General features: G+C 38.2%; 1 long non-coding RNA gene across 2 annotated transcripts in view; it reads left to right on the top strand.

The window, feature by feature from the left end:
* LOC307180051 overlaps positions 1-25,326 on the top strand; it is a 461,286-nt gene that overhangs the window by 327,509 nt on the left and 108,451 nt on the right. The window contains exon 4 of one of the 2 annotated variants that reach the window (XR_013825655.1): positions 24,347-24,766. The exons of the other annotated variant lie outside the window; for it this stretch is intronic. This is a non-coding gene — a long non-coding RNA (uncharacterized lncRNA). Of the gene's footprint in view, positions 1-24,346; positions 24,767-25,326 lie in introns of those variants that run through there. 2 annotated transcript variants of the gene reach the window in all.

Genomic DNA, 25,326 nt, shown 5'->3' with positions numbered 1-25,326 from the left:
AAACCCTTTCTCACCAACACCTTATTAGGACTCAGCCTAGAACTATAGTTCCAAACCTGGCAATTTTTACATAGTGGGTACCTGGTAGTGTTTTCTTTAATTTATGAAATTACTAGTGTTGTACTGGCCATGAAAAATTGTCTACTATTTCAGCATAGTAATCTGGGTGTGGAATGTTTATGATAATTTGTGTAGAAATAAACTGGATTAACTGTATAGAGATATTATACACTTGTTTTAGATAAGATTTTTCTCTGCCACAATTTTTCTCACTTTCTTCTGGTTATTTGGTTACTTCTGAAAATTACTTTAAATATGAAAATCAGATATAGTTTTGTTTTTTCTAACATCTTTATTGGAGTATAATTGCTTTACAGTGGTGTGTTAGTTTCTGCTTTATAACAAAGTGAATCAGCTATACATAAACATATATCCCCATATCTCCTCCCTCTTGCGTCTCTCTCCCACCCTCCCTATCCCACCCCTCTAGGTGGTCACAGAGCACCTAGCTGATCTCCCTGTGCTATGTGGCTGCTTCCCACTAGCTATCTATTTTACATTTGGTAGCGTATATAAGTCCATGCCACTCTCTCACTTCGTCTCAGCTTACCCTTTCCCCTCCATATGTCCTCAAGTCCATTCTCTACATCTGCATCTTTATTCCTGTCCTGGCCCTAGGTCCTTCAGAAACTTTTTTTTTTTTAGACTCCATATATATGTCTTAGCATATGGTATTTATTTTTCTCTTTCTGACTTACTTCACTCTGTATGACAGTCTCTAGGTCCATCCACGTTACTACAAATAACTCAATTTCGTTTCATTTTATAGCTGAGTAATATTCCACTGTATATATGTGCCACATCTTTATCCATTCAACTGTCAATGGACACTTAGGTGGCTTCCATGTCCTGGCTATTGTAAATAGAGCTGCAATGAACATTGTGGTACATGACTCCTTTTGAATTACGGGTTTCTCAGGGTATATGCCCAGTAGTACGATTGCTGGGTCGTATGGTAGTTCTATTTTTAGTTTTTGAAGGAACCTCCACACTGTTCTCCATAGTGGCTGTATCAATTTATATTCCCACCAACAGTGCAAGAGGGTTCCCTTTCATCTAAACCCTCTCCAGAATTTATTGTTTTTAGATTTTTTTGATGATGTCCATTCTGACATGTGTGAGGTGATACCTCATTGTAGTTTTGAGTTGCATTTCTCTAATGATTACTGATGTTGATCATTCATTCATGTGTTTGTTGGCAATCTGTATAACTTATTTGGAGAAATGTCTGTTTAGATCTTCTGCCCATTTTTGGATTAGGTTGTTTGTGTTTTTGATATTGAGCTGCATGAGCTGCTTGTAAATTTTGGAGATAAATTCTTTGCCAGTGCTTCATTTGCAGATATTTTCTCCCATTCTGATGGTTGTGTTTTGGTCTTGTTTATGGTTTCCTTTGCTGTGCAAAAGCTTTGAAGTTTCCTTAGGTCCCATTTGTTTATTTTTATTTCCATTTCTCTAGGAGGTAGGTCAAAAAGGAACTTGCTGTGATTTATGTTATAGAGTGTTCTGCCTATGTTTTACTCTAAGAGTTTTATACTGTCTGGTCTTACATTTAGGTCTTTAGAGTTTATTTTTGTGTCTGGTGTTAGGGAGTGTTCTAATTCCATTCTTTTACATGTAGCTGTCCAGTTTTCCTAGCACCATTATTGAAGAGGCTGTCTTTTCTCCATTGTATATTCTTCTCTCCTTTATCAAAAATAAGGTGACCATATGTGCATGGGTTTATCTCTGGGCTTTCTTTCCTGTTCCATTGATATATATTTCTGTTTCTGTGCCACTACCATACTGTCTTCATTACTGCAGCATTGTAGTGTAGTTTAAAGTCCAGAAGCCTGATTCCTCCAGCTCCGTTTTTCTTTCTAAGCATTGCTTTGGCTATTCGGGGTCTTTTGTGTTTGCATACAGATTGTGCAATTTTTTGTTCTAGTTCTGTGAAAAGTGCCATTGGTTCTTTAAAAAGGATTGCGCTGAATCTGTAGATTGCTCTGGGTAGTATAGTCATTTTCACAATGTTGATTCTTCCAGTCCAGGAACATGGTATATCTCTCCATCTGTTTGTATCATCTTTAATTTGTTTCATCAGTGTCTTATAGTTTTCTGCATACAGGTCTTTTGTCTCCTTAGGTAGGTTTATTCCTAGGTATTTTATTCTTTTGGTTTCAGTGGTAAATGGGAGTGTTTCCTTAATTTCTCTTTCATATTTTTCATCATTAGTGTATAGGAATGCAAGAGATTTCTGTGCATTATTTTTTTTTCCTGCTACTTTACCAAATTCATTGATTAGCTCTAGTAGTTTTCTGATGGCATTTTTAGGATTCTCTATGTATAGTATCATGTCACCTGCAAACAGTGACAGCTTTACTTCTTTTTCGATTTGGATTCTTTTATTTCTTTTTCTTCTCTGATTGCTGTGGCTAACGTTTCCAAAACTATGTTGAATAAGAGTGGTGAGGGTGGACAACCTTCTCTTGTTCCTGATCTTAGACGAAATGGTTTCAGTTTTTCAGCACTGAGAACAATGTTGGTCGTGGGTTTGTCACATATGGCCTTCAATATGTTGAGGTAAGTTCCCTCTTTGCCTACTTTCTGGAGGGTTTTTTATCATAAATGGGTGTTGAATTTCGTCAAAATCTTTTTCTGCATCTACTGAGATGATCATATGGTTTTTATTCTTCAATTCTTTTATATGTGTATCACATTGATTGATTTGCATATATTGAAGAATCCTTGCATTCCTGGGATAAACCCCACTTGATCATGGTGTATGATCCTTTTAATGTGCTGCTGGATTCTGTTTGCTAGTACTTTGTTGAGGATTTTTGCATCTATGTTCATCAGTGATATTGGCCTGTAGTTGTCTTTCTTTGTGACATCTTTGTCTGGTTTTGGTATTAGGGTGATGGTGGTGTTGTAGAATAAGGTTTTGAGTGTTCCTCCTTCTGCTATATTTGGAAGAGTTTGAGAAGGATAGGTGTTAGCTCTTCTATAAATACTTGATAGGATTCGCCTGTGAAGCCATCTGGTTCTGGGCTTTCGTTTGTTGGAAGGTTTTTAATCGCAGTCTCAATTTCACTGCTTGGGATTGGTCTGTTTATATTTTCCATTTCTTCCTGGTTCAGTCTCGGAAGTTTGTGCTTTTTTAAGAATTTGTCCATTTCTTCCAGGTTGTCCATTTTATTGGCATATAGTTGCTTGTAGTAATGTCTCAAGATCCTTTGTATTTCTGCAGTGTCAGTTGTTACTTCTTTTTCATTTCTAATTCTATTGATTTGAGTCTTCCCCCTTTTTCTTCTGAAGAGTCTGGCTAATGGTTTATCAATTTTGTTTATCTTCTCAGAGAACCAGCTTTTAGTTTTATTGATCTTTGCTATCGTTTCCTTCATTTCATTTGTCTCTGATCTGATCTTTATTATTTCTTTCCTTCTGCTAACTTTGGCGTTTTTTGTTTTCTTTCTCTAATTGCTTTAGGTGTAAGGTTAGGTGGTTTATTTGAGATGTTTCTTGTTTCTTGAGGTAGGATTGTATTGCTATAAGCTTCTGTCTTAGAACTGCTTTTGCTGCATCCCGTAGGTTTTGGGTCGTCGTGTTTTCATTTTCATTTTTTTCTAAGTATTTTTAAAATTTCCTCTTTGATTTCTTCAGTGATCTCTTGGTTATTAAGTAGTGTATTGTTTAGCCTCCATGTGTTTGTTTTTTTAACAGATCTTTTCCTGTAATTGATATGTAGTCTCATAGCGTTGTGGTCAGAAAATATACTTGATACAATTTCAGTTTTCTTAAATTTACCAAGGGTTGTTTTGTGACTCAAGATATGATCTATCCTGGAGAATGTTCCATGAGCACTTGAGAAGAAAGTGTATTCTGTTGTTTTTGGATGGAATGTCCTATAAATACCAATTAAGTCCATCTTCTTTAATGTATTTTTTAAAGCTTGTGTTTCCTTATTTATTTTCATTTTGGATGACCTGTCCATTGGTGACAGTGGGGTGTCAAAGTCTCCTACTATGATGGTGTTACTGTCGTTTTCCCCTATTATGGCTGTTAGCATTTGCCTCATGTATTGAGGTGCTGCTGTGTTGGGTGCATAAATATTTATAACTGTTGTATCTTCTTCATGCATTGATCCCTTGTTCATTATGTAGTGTCCTTCTTTGTGTCTTGTAATAGTCTTTTTTTTAAAGTCTATTTTGTCTGATATGAGAACTGTTACTCCAGCTTTCTTTTGGTTTCCATTTGCATGAAAATCGTTTTCCATCCCCTCACTTTCAGTCCGTATGTGTCCCTAGGTCTGAAGTGGGTCTCTTGTAGACAGCATATATGTGGGTCTTATTTTTGTATCCATTAAACCAGTCTATGTCTTTTGGTGGGAGCATCTAATCCATTTACATTTAAGGTAGTTATCGACTGTATGTTCTTATTACCATTTTTTAATTGTTTTGAGTTTGTTAATTTAGATCTTTTCCTTATCTTGTGTTTCCTGCCTAAAGAAGTTCGTTTAGCATTTGTTGTAGAGCTGGTTTGGTGGTGCTGAATTCTGTTTGCTTTTTCTTGTCTCTAAGGGTTTTAATTTATCTGTCAAATCTGAATGAGATCCTTGCTGTGTAGAGTAATCCTGGTTGTAGGTTCTTCCCTTTCATCACTTTAAATATGTCTTGCCACTCACTTCTGGCTTGCAGAGTTTCCGCTGAGAGATCAGCTGTTAACCTTATGGAGATTCCCTTGTATGTTATTTGTTGTTTTTCCCTTGCTGCTTTTAATATTTTTTTGTATTTAATTTTTGATAATTTGATTAATATGTGTCTTGGCATGTTTCTCCTTGGATTTATTCTGTATGGCACTCTCTGTGCTTCCTGTACTTGATTGACTCTTTCCTGTCACATATTAGGGAAGTTTTCAAATATAATCTCTTCAAATGTTTTCTCAGTCCCTTTCATTTTTTCTTCTTCTGGGACCCCTGTAATTCAAATGTTGGTGCGTTTATTGTTGTCCCAGATGTCTGAGACTGTCCTCAATTCTTTTCATTCTTTTTTCTTTATTCTACTTTGAAGTAGTTATCTCCAGTATTTTATCTTCCAGGCGACTTACCTGTTCTTCTGCCTCAGTTATTCTGCTATTGATTCCTTCTACAGAATTTTTAGTTTCATTTATTGTGTTGTTCATCATTGTTTGTTTGCTCTTTAGTTCTTCCTGGTCCTTGTTAAACGTTTCTTTTGTTTTCTCCATTCTACTTCCACGATTTTGAATCATTTTTACTATCATTACTCTGAATTCTTTTTCAGGTAGACTACCTATTTCCTCCTCCTTTGTTTGGTTTTGTCGGTTTTTACATTGCTCCTTCATCTGCTGTTTGTTTTTCTATCTTCTCATTTTGCTTAACTTAGTGTGTTTGGGGTCGCCTATTTGCAGGCTCCTGGTTCATAGTTCCCATTGTTTTTGGTGTGTGCCCCCAGTGGGTAAAGTTGTTTCAGTGGGTTTTGTAGGCTTCCTGGTGGAGGGAACTAGTGCCTGTGTTCTGGTGGATGAGGCTGGATCTTGTCTTTCTCGTGCACAGGACTGCTTCCGGTGGTATGTTTTGGGGTATTTGTGACTCTATTATGATTTTAGGCAGCCTCTCTGCTAATGGGTGGGGTTGTGTTCCTGTCTTGCTAGTTGTTTGGCATAGGGTGTCCAGCACTGTGGCTTGCTGTTTATTGAGTGGAGCTGCGTCTTAGCATTGAGATGGAGATCTCTGGGAGAGCTTTTGTCATTTGATATTACGTTAAGTCAGGAGGTCTCTGGTGGACCTATGTCCTGAAATTGGCTCTCCCACCTCAGAGGCACAGGCCTACACCCCACTGGAGCACCAAGACCCTGTCAACCACGTGGCTCAGAAGAAAAGGGAGAAAAAAATAAAAAAGGAAGAAAATAAAATAAAAAGATGTAAAGTTATTAAAATAAACATTAAATATTGTTAAAAATTGAAAATTAAAAACTAATAAAAAAAAGAAAAAGAAAGGAAAAAGAGAGCAACCAACCCAAAGAACAAATCCACCAATGATAACAAGCGCTAAAAACTATACTTAAAAAAAAAAAAAAACAGACAGAACCCTAGGACAAATGGTAAAAGCAAAGGTATACAGACAAAATCACACAAAGAAGCATACACATACACACTCACAAAAAGAGAAAAAGGAAAGAAAATATAGATCTATAAATATACAAAAAGGAAGAGAGCAACCAAATCAGTAAACAAATCTACCAATGATAATAAACTCAAAATAGTAAACTAAGATAAACATAAAACCAGAAACCAGTCAGTCGCATAGAGCAAACCCCAAGTCTACAGTTGCTCCCAAAGTCCACCGCCTCAATTTTGGGATGATTTGTTGTCTATTCTGGTATTCTACAGATGCAGGTACATCACATTGATTGTGGAGATTTAATCTGCTGCTCCTGAGACTGCTGGGATAAATTTCCCTTTTTTTCTTTGTTTGCACAGCTCCTGGGGGTCAGTTTAGGATTTGGCCCTGCCTCTGCTTGTAGGTTGTCTACACGCCCTAGCCTGAGGGCATGTTTTCTGGCCCAGACAGGATGAGGTTAAAGGAGCAGCTGATTAGTGGGCTCTGGCTCACTCAGGCTGGGGGCAGGGAAGGTACAGAATGCACTGCAAGCCTGCAGCAGCAGAGGCCAGCGTGATGTTGCTGCAGCGTGAGGTGCACCGTGTGTTCTCCCAGGGAAATTGTCCCTGCATCTCGGGACCCTGGCAGTGGCGGGCTCTCAGGAGTGGAGGTGTGGATAATGACCTGTGCTTGCACGCAGGCTTTTTGGTGGCTGCAGTAGCAGCCTTAGCATTTCATGCCCATCTCTGGTGTCTGCGCTGATAGCCATGGCTTGCGCCCGTCTCTGGAGCTGGTTTAGGCAGTGCTCTGAATCCCCTCTCCTCGCTCACCCTGAAACAATTGTCTCTTGCCTCTTAGGTAGCTCCATACTTTTTCCTGGACTCCCTTCTGGGTAACTGTGGCGCACTAGCCCCCTTCATGCTGTGTTGACGTAGCCAACCCCAGTCCTCTCCCTGGGATCTGACCCCCAAAGCCGGATCTTCAGCTCCCAGCCCCCGCCTGTCCCAGCGGGTGAACAGACAAGTCTCTCAGGCTGGTGAGTGCTGGTCAGCAGTGATCCTCTATGTGGGAATCTCTCCGCTTTGCCCTCTGCACCCCTGTTGCTGAGCTCTCCTTCGTGGCTCCAAAGCTTCCCCCTTGCCCACCCCCCATCTCTGCCAGTGGAGGGGCTTCCTAGTATGTGGAAACATTTCCTCCTTCACAGCTCCCTCCACGAGGTGCAGGTCCTGTCCCTATTCTTTTGTCTCTGTTTTTTCTTTTTTCTTTTGCCCTACCCAGATACGTGGGGAGTTTCTTGCCTTTCCAGAAGTTTGAGGTTTTCTGCCAGCGTTCAGTAGGTGTTCTATAGGAATTGTTCCACATGTAGATGTATTTCTGATGTATTTGTTGGGAGGAAGGTGATCTCCACATCTTACTCCTCGGCCATCTTGAAGGTCTCCCCCAGATGTAGTTTTAAGTCATGGTCATATGACTATAACTTCTCAGGTATCTAAGGAATTATGGTTTTCTATTGTTCTTTTCATTTGCCCTGGATCTAGAAGATTGTCCTTTGAAGAACAGGCTTTTAGTAAAGCAATGGCTCTTTAACTGTACTGTACATAAGCATGATCTGGGGTATGGTTCAAGAATCTTCATTTTATGAATTTGCTACCTCGGGTGATTTTGATGTGGGTGTCCAACAGGACATCCTTTTCAGAAATATTGCAATGAAATATGTTGCCTGGCTGATGATAGAGGTAGTCAGTTAGACAATGGCATGGCAAGCCCACAAAATATAGGATTTTTATAAATAACAATTTAAGGTGTGTTTCAAGGTACAAAAATTCATTCTAGTGAAGACATGTGGAACCAGATAGGAAAGGGAATGTTTGAGCACTTACTCTGTTGTCGACAGATTTTCCCCAATAGTAGCACAATTATCTGTTAATGATACTTCAGCAATGGTGCTACATAAAAATAAGGGGGAAAAATCTTTTAAAGTGTAAAATGGTTCTTGCTTTCATGCTAGAGCAAAGCTCTATGGGATAAGTCAAGACTCACTAAGGACGTGACTTCCCCGATGGTACAGTGGTTAGGAATCTTCCTGCCAATGCAGGGGACATGGGTTCGAGCCCTGGTCCAGGAAGATCCCACATGCTGCGGAGCATCTAAGCCCATGTGCCACAACTACCGAGCCTGCGCTCTAGGTCCTGCAAGTCACAACTACTGAGCCCACACACCACAGCTACTGAAGCCCGTGCACCCTAGAGCCCATATGCTGCAACTACTGAACCCACATGCTGCAACTACTGAAGCCTGTGCACCTAGAGCCTGTGCTCTGCAACAAGAGAAGCCATCACAATGAGAAGCCCATGCACTGGAACAAAGAATAGCCCCCACTCACCACGACTAGAGGAAGCCCATGTGCAGCAACGAAGACCCAATGCAGCTAAAAATAAATAAAATAACTCTATTAAAAAAAAGAAAAAGACTCACTAAGGAGACTTCTTCCCTAAAATTTTCCATATGGGCTGGATTTGTTTGTTCCAGACCACTTAACCAAGTTTATGGACTTAAGAAAATACCCAAGAGCTGTGTCTAGGAGTTTTGCAAAGTTTCAACTTGGTTTCTTAAGTGGTGGTGGGGATGAGGAGGAAAGGGAACTCTGGTTGGCACCCAGTCTTTGTGTGCCTAATCTATTAATTCCAAGATGTACTTCCTCATTGGTTAGTCATAGAAGTATGCATTCATTTGGCTTGAATTGTATCTGAGCAGAAAAGACACAATCCTGAAAAAAAATCTGTTTAAGAATTTGGTCAACCACTTTAACAATGGGATATAGGATCTGTGATATGCTGGGTAACATTTTAAAGCAGATTTTAGGCACAAATATGATGGGGCAACACATCTATCCTATGACATAAAGCAACATCAGGAATTTGGTTAAAGAAATCATTTCAAAGTGACATTAGAACACCCAGTGTTAGTAGGCAAGGAAATTCTTGAATTGAACTGTGGTTCTATAGTGCCCAAACCAGCAACTGAAAATTATAATATTCATTTGAACTATGTTATTTTGGTAACTTGTAAGCATCATCCTTCCTCTCCCACTCCCCTCCTGGCTCTGGCATGGGGATGGGGTGTACAAGATCACTCTTTATTGCAATACATGAAATCATTAGTTGTAAATCCCCCAGAGAAGAAAGAATTCAGGAGGCCTGTGTTCTCATCCAGGCTCTACCACTTCTAGGTCAGTGTGGCCTGTCACTTTACATACTAGGCTTCAGTTTCCTCATCTTTCAAATGTGGATAATTCCTGCTTTACCTTTTTACAACACTTTATTTAAAATTATTGTATATCAGTTATCTCTATAGATGTTCACAACAGTTCTGTGACGTAGATCAGATAGAGTCCTCACCACGGAAAAGAAATATTGCAAGAAAAGGCAGAGTAGGCTTAATATGTCTTGCACTTAGACATGAATCTATGTCATACTCTCATGCAACTTATACTACAGTTTATACTGCATGGGGATAAGAACTATTGTCAGAGAGGAAAAAATCTTGTTTAAGATATTGTGGTAATTCAGAGATAGCATTTGGGATTTTTTTCACCAAAAAATGTGTCAGTAAAAGATGTGTTCCTTCTTCAGGAGCAATTTCTTGAAATAAAACAGGGAGGACTCTCCAGCTGAATGAGAAAGTTGTTATTAGGCTCTAGAGCTGCTCTTTCCAACATGGTAGCCACTAGCCACATGTGACTATTTAAAATTAAATAAAATTTAAAATTCAGTCCCTCTGTCACACTAGTCATATTTCCAGTGCTCAATAAACCACATGTAGCTAATGCCTACCATATTGGACAACACAGAAATAAAACATTTTTTTAAATTTTATTTATTTTTGGTTGTGTTGGGGCTTTGTTGCTGCACGGGGGCTTTCTCTAGTTGCGGCGAGTGGGAGCTACTCTTCATTGTGGTGCACAGGCTACTCATTGTGGTGGCTTCTCTTGCTGCAGAGCACAGGCTCTAGGCACACGAGCTTCAGTAGTTGTAGCATGCGGGCTCAGTAGTTGTGGTTCACGGGCTTATTTGCTCCACCGCATGTAGGATCTTCCTGGACCAGGGCTCGAACCCATGTCCCCTTCATTGACAGGCGGATTCTTAACCACTGCACCACCAGGGAAGCCCAAGAAATAAAACATTTTTGTAATCACAGAAAGTTCTAGGATAGCATTGCTGTGGAGTAATAGCTAACCAAGAGAAGTGATTGGAATAAAACATTTATCCTAATAGTTGTTGTTTTCCTTTGGGAAATATAAATTCTCAAAGTTTACATCTTTAAATATTCCTTCTTTTCCTTCCCCTCGTCTTATCAACATATGACTTCACCCTCACCCTGTTACTATCTTGTCCCAGACCTTTGATAGAACTAGCAAATGTTGCAGAAACACAATCAATTCATGAAAGGGAAGGAAACCCAAACCATTTATTATGCTTCTTTAATCCTCAAAGAAAAATTCAATTGAAGAAGAGCATTGTTTTGCCTATTTTTTTAATCTTAAGGAATTAACTAGAAGGCTGGGGGAGTGGATTTTTCCAACTCTTGACCTCTGCCTCCTCATCTAGCAAATGAATGACATAACCTCTAAAATCCTTGCTGCTATGATTCTTTTTTTAAAAAAAATTCACTATGTTTAATTTTTTTTTGTATTAAGACTTTACTTTTTTAGAGCAGTTTTAGATTCACAGCATCCTGTCCCCACACATGCATAGCTTCCCTCATTATCAACATCCACCACCAGAGTGCTACATTTATTACACTTGATTATTTTACATGGATACATAATCACCTGAAGTCTGTAGTTTACATTATGGTTCACTGTTGGTGGTGTACATACTGTGGGTTTGGAGAAATGTATAATGACATGTATCCATCATTATGGTTTCATTACACTGCCCTGAGAATCCTCTGTGCTCCGTCTGTTCATTTCTCCCCTCCTTTCACCCCAGGCAAACACCTATCTTTTTACTGTCTCCATAGTTTTCTTTTCCAGAATGTCATATATTGACTAGTTGGAATCATAGAGTATGTAGCCTTTTCAGATTGGCCTCTTTCACATAGTAACATGCATTTAAATTTCTTCCATTTATTTTATGGCTTGATAGATCATTTCTTTTTAGCACTGAATAATATTCCATTGTCTGGATGTACCAGATTTCATTCATTTACCTACTGAAGGACATCTTGGTTGCTACCAACTTTTGGCAATTATGAATAAAGTTGCTATAAACATCTTTGTTCAGATTTTTGTGTGGAAATAAGTTTTCAGCTCCTTTGGGTAAATACCAAGGAGTGTGATTCTTGGATCATATAGTAGGAGCATGTCTAGTTTTATAATATACCATCAAAATGTCTTCCGAAATGGCTATACTATTATGCATTCCCACCAGTGAGGAATGAGAGTTCCTGTTGCTCCACATCCTCACCAGCATTTGGTGTTGTCAGTGTTCTAGATTTTGGCCATTCTAATATGTATATAGTGGTATCTTGTTTTAATTTGCATCTCCCTGATGGCATATAATGTGAAGCATCTTCTCATACACTTACTTGCCATCTTTATACCTTCTCTGATAGAGTCTTTTAAAGTCTTTGGCTGATTTTAAGTGTAGTTGTTTATTTTCTTACTGTTGAGTGATTAGGTCTCAGTCTCTTCATGAGCCTGTATCTCTGGACTGTGAACTTCAGAAGTGTTTCTTGTTTCTTCTACCTTCTCAGGTGGACAGGATGACTAGATCAGGCTAGAGTTGGATATTTCACTTCTCCCACAGAATTCCCTTTCCCCCAGGTCAGTTAAGTTCTGATTAATACCCTAGCAGGTTAGGTTCTGGTTAACTAGCTTCTCCTGAGGGCAGGCCTTGTTAAGAAGAACAAAGGTGCTCTGGCTTATTTCAAAATGGTTCCTTTTATTCCTCCCCCTGCCAGATGCATGAGGGGATTTTTCTCCAGTATTTACTGTGGGAACCTGGTTGAGCTCCTAGAGATAAATATCAAAATATTGTGGGGGCCCCCATATGACTGGGTTCCCCTGGAGTTTTTAACACCCAAAGTTGTTCACTCTGAGCTCCGTCAATTCAACAGTTACAGCTCAGGCTCTTCTACCCTGGCACTGGTTCCCACTGGTGTTTCTGCTAGTGAATCTCTGCTCAGGTAAGTGACAACACCCTTTATTCCCCAGTCTGTCTATCCAGTCTTGGGGGCAGCGGTTTCTCCTCTGTACTCTCCTCTTTTACAAATCCAAGAATTGTTGATTTTTTAGTTGGTTCAGCTTTTTACTTGTTGTTGGGGTGGGGCGACATCTTCTAAGCTCCTTACATGCAAAACCAGCTTTTATTATGACTTTACTTTTCCTTTTTCTGATTAATAATGCAGTTGAGTATCTTTTCATATTTTAATTGACCAATTTTGATTTATGTTTGTGTCCATATTTGTATTTAAAAAATTATTTTGTAAGTGTTAATCTGGATACTAATTTTTTTTTCAGTGATACAGATTGCAAATACATCTGTCCAGTTGTGGCACATTTTTCCTTCTTAATTTTTGTCACGTCTTTTGATGAACACCATAGTGTTAATGTTAATGGAGTCAGATTCACCAAACATTTTCTTTAGTTTTGTTGTAGCTTTAGTTAATGAAATCCTTTCCTACTCTACAATTGTAAAGATACTTTCCTATTTAGCCATGTAAAAATTTTAAAGTCTTTGACTTTTACACTTAATATTTAAATCCATTTAGAAGAGATTTTTCTGTGAAATGTGAAGTAGGAATCCATTTTCATTTTTAAAAAATATGGATACCAATTTCCAGGGCACCAACTATTGAATAGTCCATATTTTGCTCACATATCTCAATGCTGAATCTGTCATACATCAAATTTCCTTATAAGCTTTGGTCTAATTTGGGGCTCTTTCTTCACTTCTACTGGTTTCTTTGTCTATTTTTGCACCAAAGAAGACATGATATCTGTTAGGGAAGTCTCTACAGTTCGTTCATTTGTTTATTTATTTATTTTTGAAGTATAGTTGATTTACAATATTATATTAGTTTCAGGTGTACGGCATAGTGATTCAGCATTTTTACAGGTTGTATTCCACTAAAAGTCATTAAAAAATAATCACATAATGGTTGATAATTCCCTCTGCTTTACAATATATCCTTGTTGCTTATCTATTTTATGTATAGTAGTTTGTATCTCTTAATCCAATACCCCTGTCTTGCCTGTCTCCCCTTCCCTCTACCCACTGCTAACCACTAGTTTGTTTGCTATATCTGGGAGTCTGTGTCTGAATTGCTACATACCTTCATTGGTATTATTTTTAGATTCCACATATAAATAAGTGATATCATACAGTATTTGTCTTTCTCTGTCAGACTTATTTCACTACTCATAATATTCTCTAGGTCCATCCATATTTCTACAAATAGCAGAATTTCATTCTTTTTTATGGCTCAGTAATAGTCCATTGTGTGTGTATATGTTTACATATACACACATATGTGTGTGTGTGTGTGTGTGTGTGTGTGTATATACACACACATATATGGCACTTCTTTATCCATTCATCTGTTCATAAGCACTTAGATTGCTTCCATATGTTGGCTGTTGTAAGTAGTGCTGCTATGAACATTGGATTGTGTATATCTTTTTAAATTAGTGTTTTCATTTTTCCAGATAAATACCCAGGAGTGGAATTGCTGTATCATAGGGTAGTTCTATTTTTAGGTTTTTGAGGACCCTCCATACTGTTTTCCATTCCCAACAACAGTGTAAATGTTTCCCTTTCCTCAACATCCTCACCAATATCTGTTATTTGTAGACTTTTTGATGATAGCCATTCTGACCAGTGTTAGGTGATACCCCACTTTGGTTTTGATTTGCATTTCTCTAATAATTAACGATGTTGAGCATCTTTTCATGTGGCTGTTAGCCATCTGTATGTCTTCTTTAGAAAAATATCTATTCAGGTCCTCTGCCCGTTTTTTTATTGGGTTGTTTTTTTGATATTGAGTTGTATGAGCTGTTCATATATTTTTGATATTAATCCCTTGTCAGTCTCATCATTTGCAAATATTTTCTCTCATTCTGTAGGTTGGCTTTTTGTTTTGTTTATGGTTTCCTTTGCTGTGCAAAAACTTTTAAATCTGACTGGGTCCTGTTTGTTCATTGTTGCTTTTATTTTTTTTGGCTTGGGAGACTGACCTAAGATAATGCTACAATTTATGTCAAAGAACATTCTGTCTACGTTCTCTTCTAGGAGTTTTATGGTTTCAGGTCTTACATTTAGGTCTTTAAACCATTTTGTGTTTATATTTGTATATGGTGTGAGGGAATGTTCTAATCTCATTGTTTTATATGTGGCTGTCCAGTTTTCCCAGCACCACTTGTTGAAGAGGCTATCTTTTCTCCATTGTATATTCTTGCCTATTTTGTTGCAGATTAATTGACCACAGGTGTATGGGTTTATTTCTGGGCTTTCTATTCTGCTCCATTGATCTATGTGTCTGTTTTTGTACCAGTAATATTCTGTTTTGATTACTGTAGCATTATAGAATAGTCTGAAGTCTGGGAGTTTTATGCTTCTGGCTTTCTTCTTTTTCTCAAGATTGCTTTGGCAATTTGGGGTCTTTTGTGGTTCCATATGAATTTTAGGATTATTTGTTCTAGTTATGTGAAAAGTGTCATGTATATTATGATAGGAATTGCATTAAATTTGTAGATTGCTTTGGGTATTATGGCAATTTCATATGGCCATTTTAACAATATTAATTCTTCCAATCAAAGAACATGGGATATCTTTCCATTTCTTTGAATCATGTTCGATTTTCTTCATCAGTGTTTTATAGTTTTCAGAAGATAGGTCTTTTGCTTCCTTGGTTAAGTTTATACTTAGGTATTTTAGTCTTTTTGATGCTTTCTCTTTCTGACATTTCATTATTAGTGTATAGAAAAATGAGATTTCTATACATTAATTTTGTGTCCTGAGAACTTGCTGAATTCATTCATTAGTTCTACTAGTTTTTGGATGGAGACTTTAGGGTTTTCTATATAAAGTATCATGTCTTCTGCAAATAGTGAAAGTTTTACCTCTTTCCTTCAATTTTGGACACCTTTTATTTATTTTTCTTATCTGATTGCTGTGGCTAGGATTTCCTATACTGTGTTAAATAGAAGTGGCAAGAGGGAGTTTCCTTGTCTTCTTCCTAAATTTAGAGAAAAGGCTTTCAGCTTTTCACAGTTGAGTATGATGTTGACTGTGGGTTCGTCGTAAACAGCCTTTATTATGTTGAGATATGTCCCCCTATACCCACTTTGATGAGAGTTTTTATCATGAATGGCTGTTGAATTTTGTCAAATGCTTTTTCTGCATCTATTTAGATGATCATGTGAATTTTATTGTTCCCTTAGTTAATGTGGAGTATCACATTGATTTGGAATGTCAAACCATTCTTGTGACTCTGGAATAAATCCACCATCATCATGGTGTGTGATCTTTTTTATATATTGTTGGATTTGGTTTCCTACTATTTTGTTGAGCATTTTTCCATCTATATTCATCAAAGATATTGGCCTGTCATTTTCTTTTTTTTGGAGTGTCTTTGTCTGGTTATGGTATCAGGATAATGGTGGCCTTGTAGAATGAATTTAGGAACGTTCCATCCTCTTCAATTTTTATAATCGTTTGAGAAGGATATGTATTAATTCTTCCTTATATGTTTTATAGAATTCCCCTGTGAAGCCATCTAGTCCTGGACTTTTATTTGCTAGGAGTTTTTTTTTTTTTTTTTTTTTTTTTTTTACAAGTTCAGTTTCACTTCTTCCAATCAGTCTATTAAAATTGTCTGTTTCTTCTTGATTCAGTCTTGGCAGGTTGTATGTTTCTAGAAGTTTGTCCATTTCTTCTAGGTTGTCCAATTTGTTGACATAAAACTGTTCATAGTTTTCTCTTATGATTTTTTTGTATCTCTGTGGCATTGGTAGTTATCTCTCCTCTTTCATTTCTTATTTTGTTTATTTGGGTTCTCTCTGTTTTCTTCTTGATGAGCCTGGCTGAAGGTTTATCAATTTTGTTTACCGTTTCAAAAAAAATAGCTCTTGGTTTCATTGATCTTTCGTACTGTTTTTTTTTATCTCTATTTTATTTATTTTCTCTCTGATCTATATTATTTCCTTCCTTCTGCTGACTTTGAGTTTTCCTTGTTCCTCTTTTCCTAATTCTTTTAGGTGGTAGGTTTGGTTGTCTATTTGAGATTTTTCTTGTTACTTGAGGAAGGCCTATATTGTTATAAACTTCACTCTTAGAACTGCTTTTACTGCACCCCTAGATTTTAGAGGGCTATGTTTCCATTTTCCTTTGTCTGGAGGTATTTCCTGATTTGCTCTTTGATTTCATCATTGACTCTTTTTTTTTTTAAACAACAAAAACAATCTTTATTTATTTATCTTAAAATTTTATTTATTTTTGGCTGCATTGGGTCTTCATTGCTGCGTGCAGGCTTTCACTAGTTGTGGTGAGCGGGGGCTACTCTTCATTGTGGTGCACAGGTTTCTCATTGCAGTGGCTTCTCTTGTTGCAGAGCATGGGCTCTAGGCATGCAGGCTTCAGTAGCAGCACGCAGGCTCAGTAGTTGCAGCACACGGGCCCTAGAGAGTGCAAGCTTCAGTAGTTGTGGCACGTGGGCTCAGTAGTTGGGATGTGTGGCTGGTGGTGCACAGGCTCAGTAATTGTGGCTTGTGGGCTCTAGAACACAGGCTCAGTAGTTGTGGCACAAGGGCTGGCTTAGTTGTTCCGTGGCATGTGGGATCTTCCCAGACCAGGGATCAAACCCATGTCCCCTGCATTGGCAGGCAGAGTCTTAACCACTGCACTACCAGAGAAGTCCATAATTGCTTTTTTAGTAGCACATTGTTTGGTATGCACATGTTTGTGCTTTTCCCAGTTTTCTTTCTGTAGTTGATTTCTAGTTTCATACTGTTGTGGTCAGAAAAAATGCTTGGTATAATTTCTACCTTCTTAAATTTGTTGAGGCTTATTTTGTGGACTACTGTATGATCTGTCCTGGAGAATGCTCCATGTGCACTTGGAAAGAATGTGTATTCTGTTGTTTTTTGATGTCATGACCTGTATATACCTATTAGGTTCATTTGGTCTATTGTGTCATTTAAGACCACTGTTGCCTTATTGACTTTCTGTCTGGATGTTCTATCCTTTGATGTAGTGGAGTGTTAAAAGTCCCCTACTATTATTGTATTATTGTCAATTTCTCCCTTTATGTCTGTTAGTATTTGCTTTATATTTTAGCTGCTCCTATATTGGTTACATATATGTTAAGAAGTGTAATATACTCTCGTTGTATTGATCCCTTTATCATTATATAATGCCCATCTTTGTCTTTTGTTATAGTCTTTGTTTTAAAGTCTATTTTTTTTGATATGAGCATTGCTACTCCCACTTTTTTCTAATATAAATCTATTTATTTTTTGGCTGTGTTGCATCTTCGTTGCTGTGTGTGTGCTTTCTCTAGTTGCAGTGAGTGGGGGCTACTCTTCATTGCGGTGCATGGGCTTCTCATTGCAGTGGCTTCTCTTGTTGCAGAGCACCAGCTCTCAGCACATGGGCTTCAGTAGTTGTGGCATGCAGGCTCAGTAGTTGTGGCTCCTGGGCTCTAGAGTGCAGGCTCAGTAGTTGTGGCACACGGGCTTAGTTGCTCCACAGCATGTGGGATCTTCCCGAACCAGGGCTTGAACCCGTGTCCCCTGCATTGGCAGGCGGATTCTTAACCACTGTGCCACCAGGGAAGTCCTTACTCGTACTTTCTTGTCATTTCTATTTACATGAAATATCTTTTTCCGTCCCCTTACTTTCAGTCTGTGTGTGTCTTAGCTCTGAAGTGAGTCTCTTGTGGACGGCACATAGATGGGGGTCTTGGTTTTTTGTCCAATTAGCTATCGTATGCCTTTTGATTGGAGCATTTAGTTTATTGACATTTAAAGTAATTATTGATAGGTATATACTTATTGCCATTTTATTGTTTTCTGGTTGTTTTTGTAGTTCTTCTGTTTATTTCTTCTTCATTCTTTCCTCCCTTGCAGTTTGATGGTTTTCTTTAGTATTATGCTTGTGTTCCTTTTTTAGTTTGTTTGTATCTATTTTAGGTATTTGATTTGTGGTTACCATGGGGTTCACATATGTTGCCATATAATTATAGCTACACATTTTAAACTGATAGCCATTTAAGTTCAGACACATTCTAAAAGTTCTTCTTTTTTTACTCCCCTCCCCCACATTTTGTGTTTTTGATGTCATATTTTACATCTTCATGTTTATCTCTTGACTGTTGTAGTTATAGTTGCTTTTACAATTTGTCTTTTAATCTTTGTAGTTGCTTATTTAAGAGGTTGATCCTCAGTCCTTACTATATAGGACTTTTCTAGTGGGATTTTCCCCTTTTCTATAGATTCTTACTTCTTTTCCACTTAGAGAAGATCTTTTAGCATTTCCTTTAGGGTAGGTTTAGTATTGATCAACTGTCTTAGTTTTTGCTTCTCTGAGAAGTTCTTTACCTGTCCTTTGATTCTAAATGATAGTCTTGCTCTGTAGAATATGCAAGGTTGCACATTTTCTCTTTCAGCACTTTGAATATATCATGCCACTCACTTCTGGCCTGCGAAGTTTCTGCAGAAAAATCAGCTCATAACTTTATGGGGGTTCCCTTGTATGTGGCTCTTTGTTTTTCTCTTGCTGCCTTTACAATTCTCCCTTTATCTTTAATTTTTGCCATTTTCATTATGATATGTCTTTTTGTGGGTCTGTTTGGGTTCATCTTGTTTGGGACCCTCTCTGCTTTTTGTACCTGGATATCTGTTTCCTTCTTCACATTTGGGAAATTTTCAGTCATAATTTCCTCAAATACATTTTCAATCCCCTTCTTTCTCTCTCTCATCCTTCTGAGACCCATATAATGTGAATGTTGTTAGATTATTGTTGTTCTAGAGATCTCTTAAGCTGTTCTCATTTCTTAAATTTGTTTTTCTTGTTGCTGTTCTGATTAGGTGATTTCCATTATTCTATCTTCCAGATCACTTACGTATTCTTCTGTATCATTTAGTCTTCTATTCATCCCTTCGTGTGTGTGTGTTTTTTTTCCACTTATTGAATTCTTCACTTCTGATTGGAACATTTTTATATTCTAGTTCCCTGTAAAAATTTTCACTGTGTTCATCTATTTCCTAATTCAGTTAACATTCTTATTACTAATGTTTTGAATACTTAGTCTGGTAAGTTACTTGTTTCATTATTTCGTTTTTCAAGGTTTTTCTCTGCTCTTTCATTTGAGACCAATTCCTCTGCCTTTTCATTTGCTTAACTTTCTCTGCTTCTTTGAATTTAGGTGAAACAGTTACCTGTTGTGGTCTTGAAGGGTCTCTGTCATGTGGGTGTGTTTCTATACAGACTGAGTTTTTCCAATGCCTTTAGTGGGAGAGCCAGATTTGATGTAAATACAAGTAATGTCTTTTCTCAGGGTGTGCTGGCAGGTATCACCATGTCAGGAGGTGAGGCTGGAGATGAAAGTGTAGAGCTGTTGTCAGGTGTGAGGTGGGACTTCCCCTTTGTTCAGTGATTGTCACCACCCGATTGGGGCTGGGTCTGATCCCAAGTTGCTGGAGCAGAAGCCCTGAGGGTCAGACTCAAGCTGACTCTCTTCCCTTTAAGTGTGTGTTTTACCCTTTCCCCACACCAGGACCCTTGCCCCAGAGAGGGGGAGTGCTGAGGCAAGGGTGCTCCATGTGGTCTCTCAGCTCATGTCAGCTGCAGACAGACGTCTGAGCTGTCTGTCATGCACTACCTTGCAGTCTCCAGCATTTGTTTCCCTCGCTACACTCAGATGCAGCTTCAGGTGCAAGTCCCCTTTGTTCCTCACAGCCAGTCACTGCACCCAGCCTCCACTACCCCCAACCTGTTGTGGAGCCACACGACAGGGCAGCTGGGGTCTGCATGGACTCTCAGCATATGTTGGGGTGTGAGTTGTGGTGAAGCGGCCGTCAGAGTTGTAAGATGCTCCTGAAGTGCTGCTTGAGTAAGTGCCAGCAGTGGCTGCCAATGCCCCAGCTAGCTCCACCCCAAGACTGTGTTGCCTCTGCATCCCACAGCCAAGTTTCACACTGGTTATGGCAGCCCTAGATTCAGTGCTGGACCGTGAACTAGAGTAAGCAGGGCTGGAGTGTTTCCTCGGCTTGGTTGAGGCAGTCGCAAAAAACCTGGCAGCATCTAGAGCAGACGTCTATCTACCCTGCCTCAGGGGTTACCCAGCACACACATGCTCCTCATGAGCTGAGTCCAGACTTTCCACAGCTTCCTGTTAGTCCCAGTGGCCCAGCCAGCCAAGGGGGCTTGTTTCCCCTGTGTAGGACCTCAGGACTGAGGTGCCCAATCTGTGGCTCTCACCATTCCCTCTCCAGGGTAGGTCTCTACCCATGTATTCTCCCTTTTCCTCTGAGTCCCCTCCCAGCGGCATACATCCCAACCTGATCGCTTTTATTCCCTACCTACCAGATAATGTGTAGATCTTTCTTACAGCCCTTGTTGTTCTGCCAGTTTCCAGTTAGTTTTCAATGAAAATTGTTCCACTTTATATATATATATATATATATATGTATATATATATATATATATATACACGTATGTATATGTATATATATATATATATATTCTTTTTTTTTTTGCGGTATGCGGGCCTCTCACTGTTGTGGCCCTTCCTGTTGTGGAGCACAGGCTCTGAACATGCAGGCTCAGTGGCCATGGCTCACGGGCCCAGCCGCTCCATGGTATGTGGGATCCTCCCAGACAGGGGCACAAACCCGTGTCCCCTGCATCGGCAGGCAGACTCTCAACCACTGCACCACCAGGGAAGCCCTTAGATATATTTTTATGTGTTTGTGAGGGGAGGCAAGTTACATGTCCTCCCTCTCCACCATCTTGATCAATCTCTGCTGCTATGATTCTTAACATATGAAGCTCAATGACTATTATATGGGGAGGGCAAAGAAATATTATTTACTGAGTAAGAGGTAGAACTAATAATTTCTGAGAATTCTTCCAACTCTAAGATTCTAAGAGGAACTTCTATTTTTTCCCATCATTTAAATTCTGTTTTGGGATCTTTGTGTCTATTGAATCTGATTTTTTAAATCTAAAAATTAAAAATAAACAATTCCAAGTTGGAATTTTGGGAATATAGTCAAATAATTTCTGAAGCCTGCTCTTTAAAGAATGAATGATGATGGCTTTTATGGCCACAGATTTTAATTTGAACTATAAAAAATAAAAGGAGCTATTAGAGAAAGAGAGAGAGAGGGTGAGAGAAACCAAAAGGAGTTTATATGAGAATTCATAATAAATGCATGTTAAATCTAAGGCTATGTCTCCATAAACACAATTGTTTGTTGGAGATGTTACATCAAGGGACAGGAGAATGGGGAAGATAAAACCAATGATCACAATTGTGAGGTTGAAGGCTTTAGAAATGGCCGCTGAGCAGAGCATCCACCTGAAAATAGGAGCATTTAACTGGCACTTAGGATAGAGAACATGTCATATTTCACTTCTCATGACAGGGAATAATAAAGATGATATAACATTTAAAAAATTCCCAAGCAGTGGTGTAGGGGCTGAATTTATGATCAAGCAACCCATGAAGGCTGATTGGAAAATCTTCCTTGTACTACTATATCTACAAGCATCTCCAATAGAGTGGAAATAGTACTAACTATGGGGCAAAGAACCTAGATTCCATGCACAGTTTTGCCACTAACTAAATGATCGACCTTGGTCTGTTCACTTCCCTTCTTTGGACTAATTTAACCCATATGTAAAAGGATGGTTTTCAATTTATGGACCAGATGATCTTTAAAATTCCTTCTACTATTATCATTATTTGTTGAGCAACACCATGACAATAATGACAATAGCTGCCATCTGTTGCATGCTTACTATATATTATGCACTGTTCCAAATGGCTTAATATGAATTTAATGCTCATTTAGTGCTCACAACACAGTGAGACAGGAGCTGTTATAACCACTATTGTTTTGGCAAAAATCTGAGAGCTCAGAGATATTAGATAACTTGTCCAAATTTACCAGCTGAAAGAGCCAGGATTTCAACTCCAAGCTGTATGATTGCATAGATCATGTTTTTAAGCAGTACATTGGCTTTCCCAGTTAGTATGTGCCAGTAATGTAAACTGCAGTACGTAGTACATACTGAATCCATAAGGAAAATACCATTTGTTTGTATTTTCTCCTTATTTATGGAGTCGCTTCAAAACCTTCCAAAACTTTAAGGGTCTTTGATATCACAATTATTTACTATTTTCTTTCTTTGGTGGAAGGCCCTGTGCTAGGTGCTTTACATTAATTTTCATTCTCACACAACCCTATGAAATTGGGACTATTACTGTCCCCCTTCTATAGATGAAAATACTGAGGTACCACATTTGGTGATCTAATTGAGTTCACACAGATGAGGACTGATAGGTAAATTCAAACCCAGCTTTACCTGAATTCAAACAAAACTCCTTTCTACTGCTTTCAGATTCTGTATTCTCAGACTTGAATGTAGGGATTGAAAGAGAAGAATCTCTCCAAGACATACATGCAGGTACACACACACACACCCCAACATATGCCTCATGCAGCTATTTGGAGGATGTCACGATGCTTGAAATTCTAAAACATCTGGCACTGAAGCCAACAGGAAGTGAGGATGGATGGGAAAAACCATATTTTGGATCACTGAGTGGGTTTATGTTGCCCCCACAACACTGTGTACTCTTTAATATGGTTGATTGTTTTTCTGTTTGCAAAGCTATAGAACGGTTGGTGCATATTTGCCTAACAACTTTGGCTTCTCATGAAGAATTAATACTTTTTGTCAGTGTCTGTCAGTTGAAATCAAGTCTTGTTCCCACCTAGTGGGAGAACCTAGCACATCAAACACTTAGGGAACATAGACAAAAAAGTATAAGGAAATATCAAATGCCTTTAGGTTATATTGGGAAAAGAATAGAGTCCTAGTAAGAAATGAGGCACGTTAGTACTAGTAAGAGGACTAACAAGTCTTAGTAAGAACAGGGTCCTAAAAATAGTGTTAGTAAGAAATGAGAGACTCCAACAACTTCCCTACAAAGGAACTACATAATCTTAAAATGCAGTTGAACTCCTGAGATGTTTCTTTGAGATAAAATTATCTACTTTAGACAGAACAGAGGTACTAGGGTAATGAGGGATGCATTAAATAGATTTCTATTAATTGAATCCTATTTTCTCACAAATATATATATACAAAACTAATTATTTATCTGAAGGCAACATGGAATATATCTTTATATTTATATCTATATATGTCAATAAACTAACTAAAAATCTTGGTTTAAGGAAGTAATGACATTTTTCATCAAGATATTAGTGATCCAGTGATTTTGTACTGCATTTTGTCAATTATGAATTTTTGATCAACCTAAATACCCTCACCTGCTTCTCCCCAGACTGTTAGAATTCCTCAATTGTCTGATATCAAATGTAGTTTGCAGAGGCTTCCATCAACTAGAAGTATACACAATGTCTCCTAGTCCAATGACCACATTCACCTTCACAAGTAGACTTTTCATCTCTCTTATGACAGTTGTTCTGCTATAGAGTCCATAATTTTGTGTAATAACCAAGTATACTCCTTTATCATGGTTGCAAGCCCAAATTGCAACTATGCTTGCTTTCAATAAAGGATCTCATACTTTAGAGCCCTATCCCTAAGAATTAGGTTGCATTAAGGCAAAATTAGCATAAGACAAAGAAATGCAAATATGAGGTGTTTTGGAGGCTTGCTCCATTGTAGAGAGCCTTAGAGCATATTGACCTATGAAGGCAGGTGCCTACTCCTTGGATATGTAAATCTGGCCCTTCCTTATAGATCAGTAGCTAAATCCTTTTGCAAAATTATGGTTGATAGTAGAAAATTGGTTGGGGGAAGGAGGGGCAGACATTTTAAATACAAAACTAAATCCTGCCAGATTTTAGTGAAAAATTGGTCAGGTTCATAGACCCTTAAAGCTGAAAGGGACATTTAGAACCAGTTTAATTCTTTCCTCTATAGGTGATGAAAATGAAGGTCATAAAGGAGAAATGACTTGACCAAGGCCACACAGCTCATTAGTGGTAGAACTGGGACTTAAATGAGGTTGCCACTGTGCAGACCAGATATACTAAATTTCAAACTACAGATGAAATATCAAGTATACTTATAGATTGGGAAGATGTTCCAACCACAGAAACTTCACATTGTTGACTTTATTTTAAGAAAAATTCCATGGGCCAGAGGCCGCTGAGACTTTTTCTGTACTGTATTCACAGAGAACGAATTAAGTTGCAGTAGAAGTGATTTAAGTGGTAGGTTTTCATTTCACAGTTGAACACAGCAAAGGCAAAGACCGTTTGGTGCCTTTTTCAATGTCTGCCAAAAAGTTAGTTCATGTCTCAAATACTGATTCTTTCACTGATGTGCACAAAGAACTTAGCCCCCAAGGAAGCCTGTGGAATTGGTTGAATGCCAGAGTGGTTTATTTTGTTGGTGAAATGGACCTGTTCTTATACTTTTAAATATCATTTGATTTCATTTTTCTTTGCAAAATCAGTTTGTTCCTAATGGATGAAGTGCTAAAGCTTGGGTTTTAATTTTGTTCCTCTTCTCTATATAGTCTCTTTTTAAAAATTCTTTTGCGTATAAATACTTAATTCCTAAACACCAATTTAGGAAATACATTTAAAATTGCCTAAAATTAGTGAACTGAGAAGATTTCTAGATGGGATAGAATTGAAGGAAAATAGTGTTATAAAAAGGGTTGTCCTTTGATTTCCCTCTTTTCTAATCTCAAGCACGAAAACATCAGTAAAAAGTCAATCTGAACAAGATCTCCATTAAAACCTTGGACCTTAGCTCTCTCTGATCTGATCTTCTCCAAAACACTGTAAATAGTTTCAGCTGAAAGTACACTCATGCAGAGAAGGGGAACTGCAGAGACACAACAACTAGGGATATAAAAAGAAACAGGTTACTCATCTTAGGATTATGACCAT

The sequence above is a fragment of the Stenella coeruleoalba genome (assembly GCF_951394435.1).
Source record: "Stenella coeruleoalba genome assembly, chromosome: X".
In the NCBI taxonomy this organism is placed as follows: Eukaryota; Metazoa; Chordata; class Mammalia; order Artiodactyla; family Delphinidae; genus Stenella; species Stenella coeruleoalba.
This window is presented reverse-complemented; position numbering and strand designations above follow the sequence as displayed.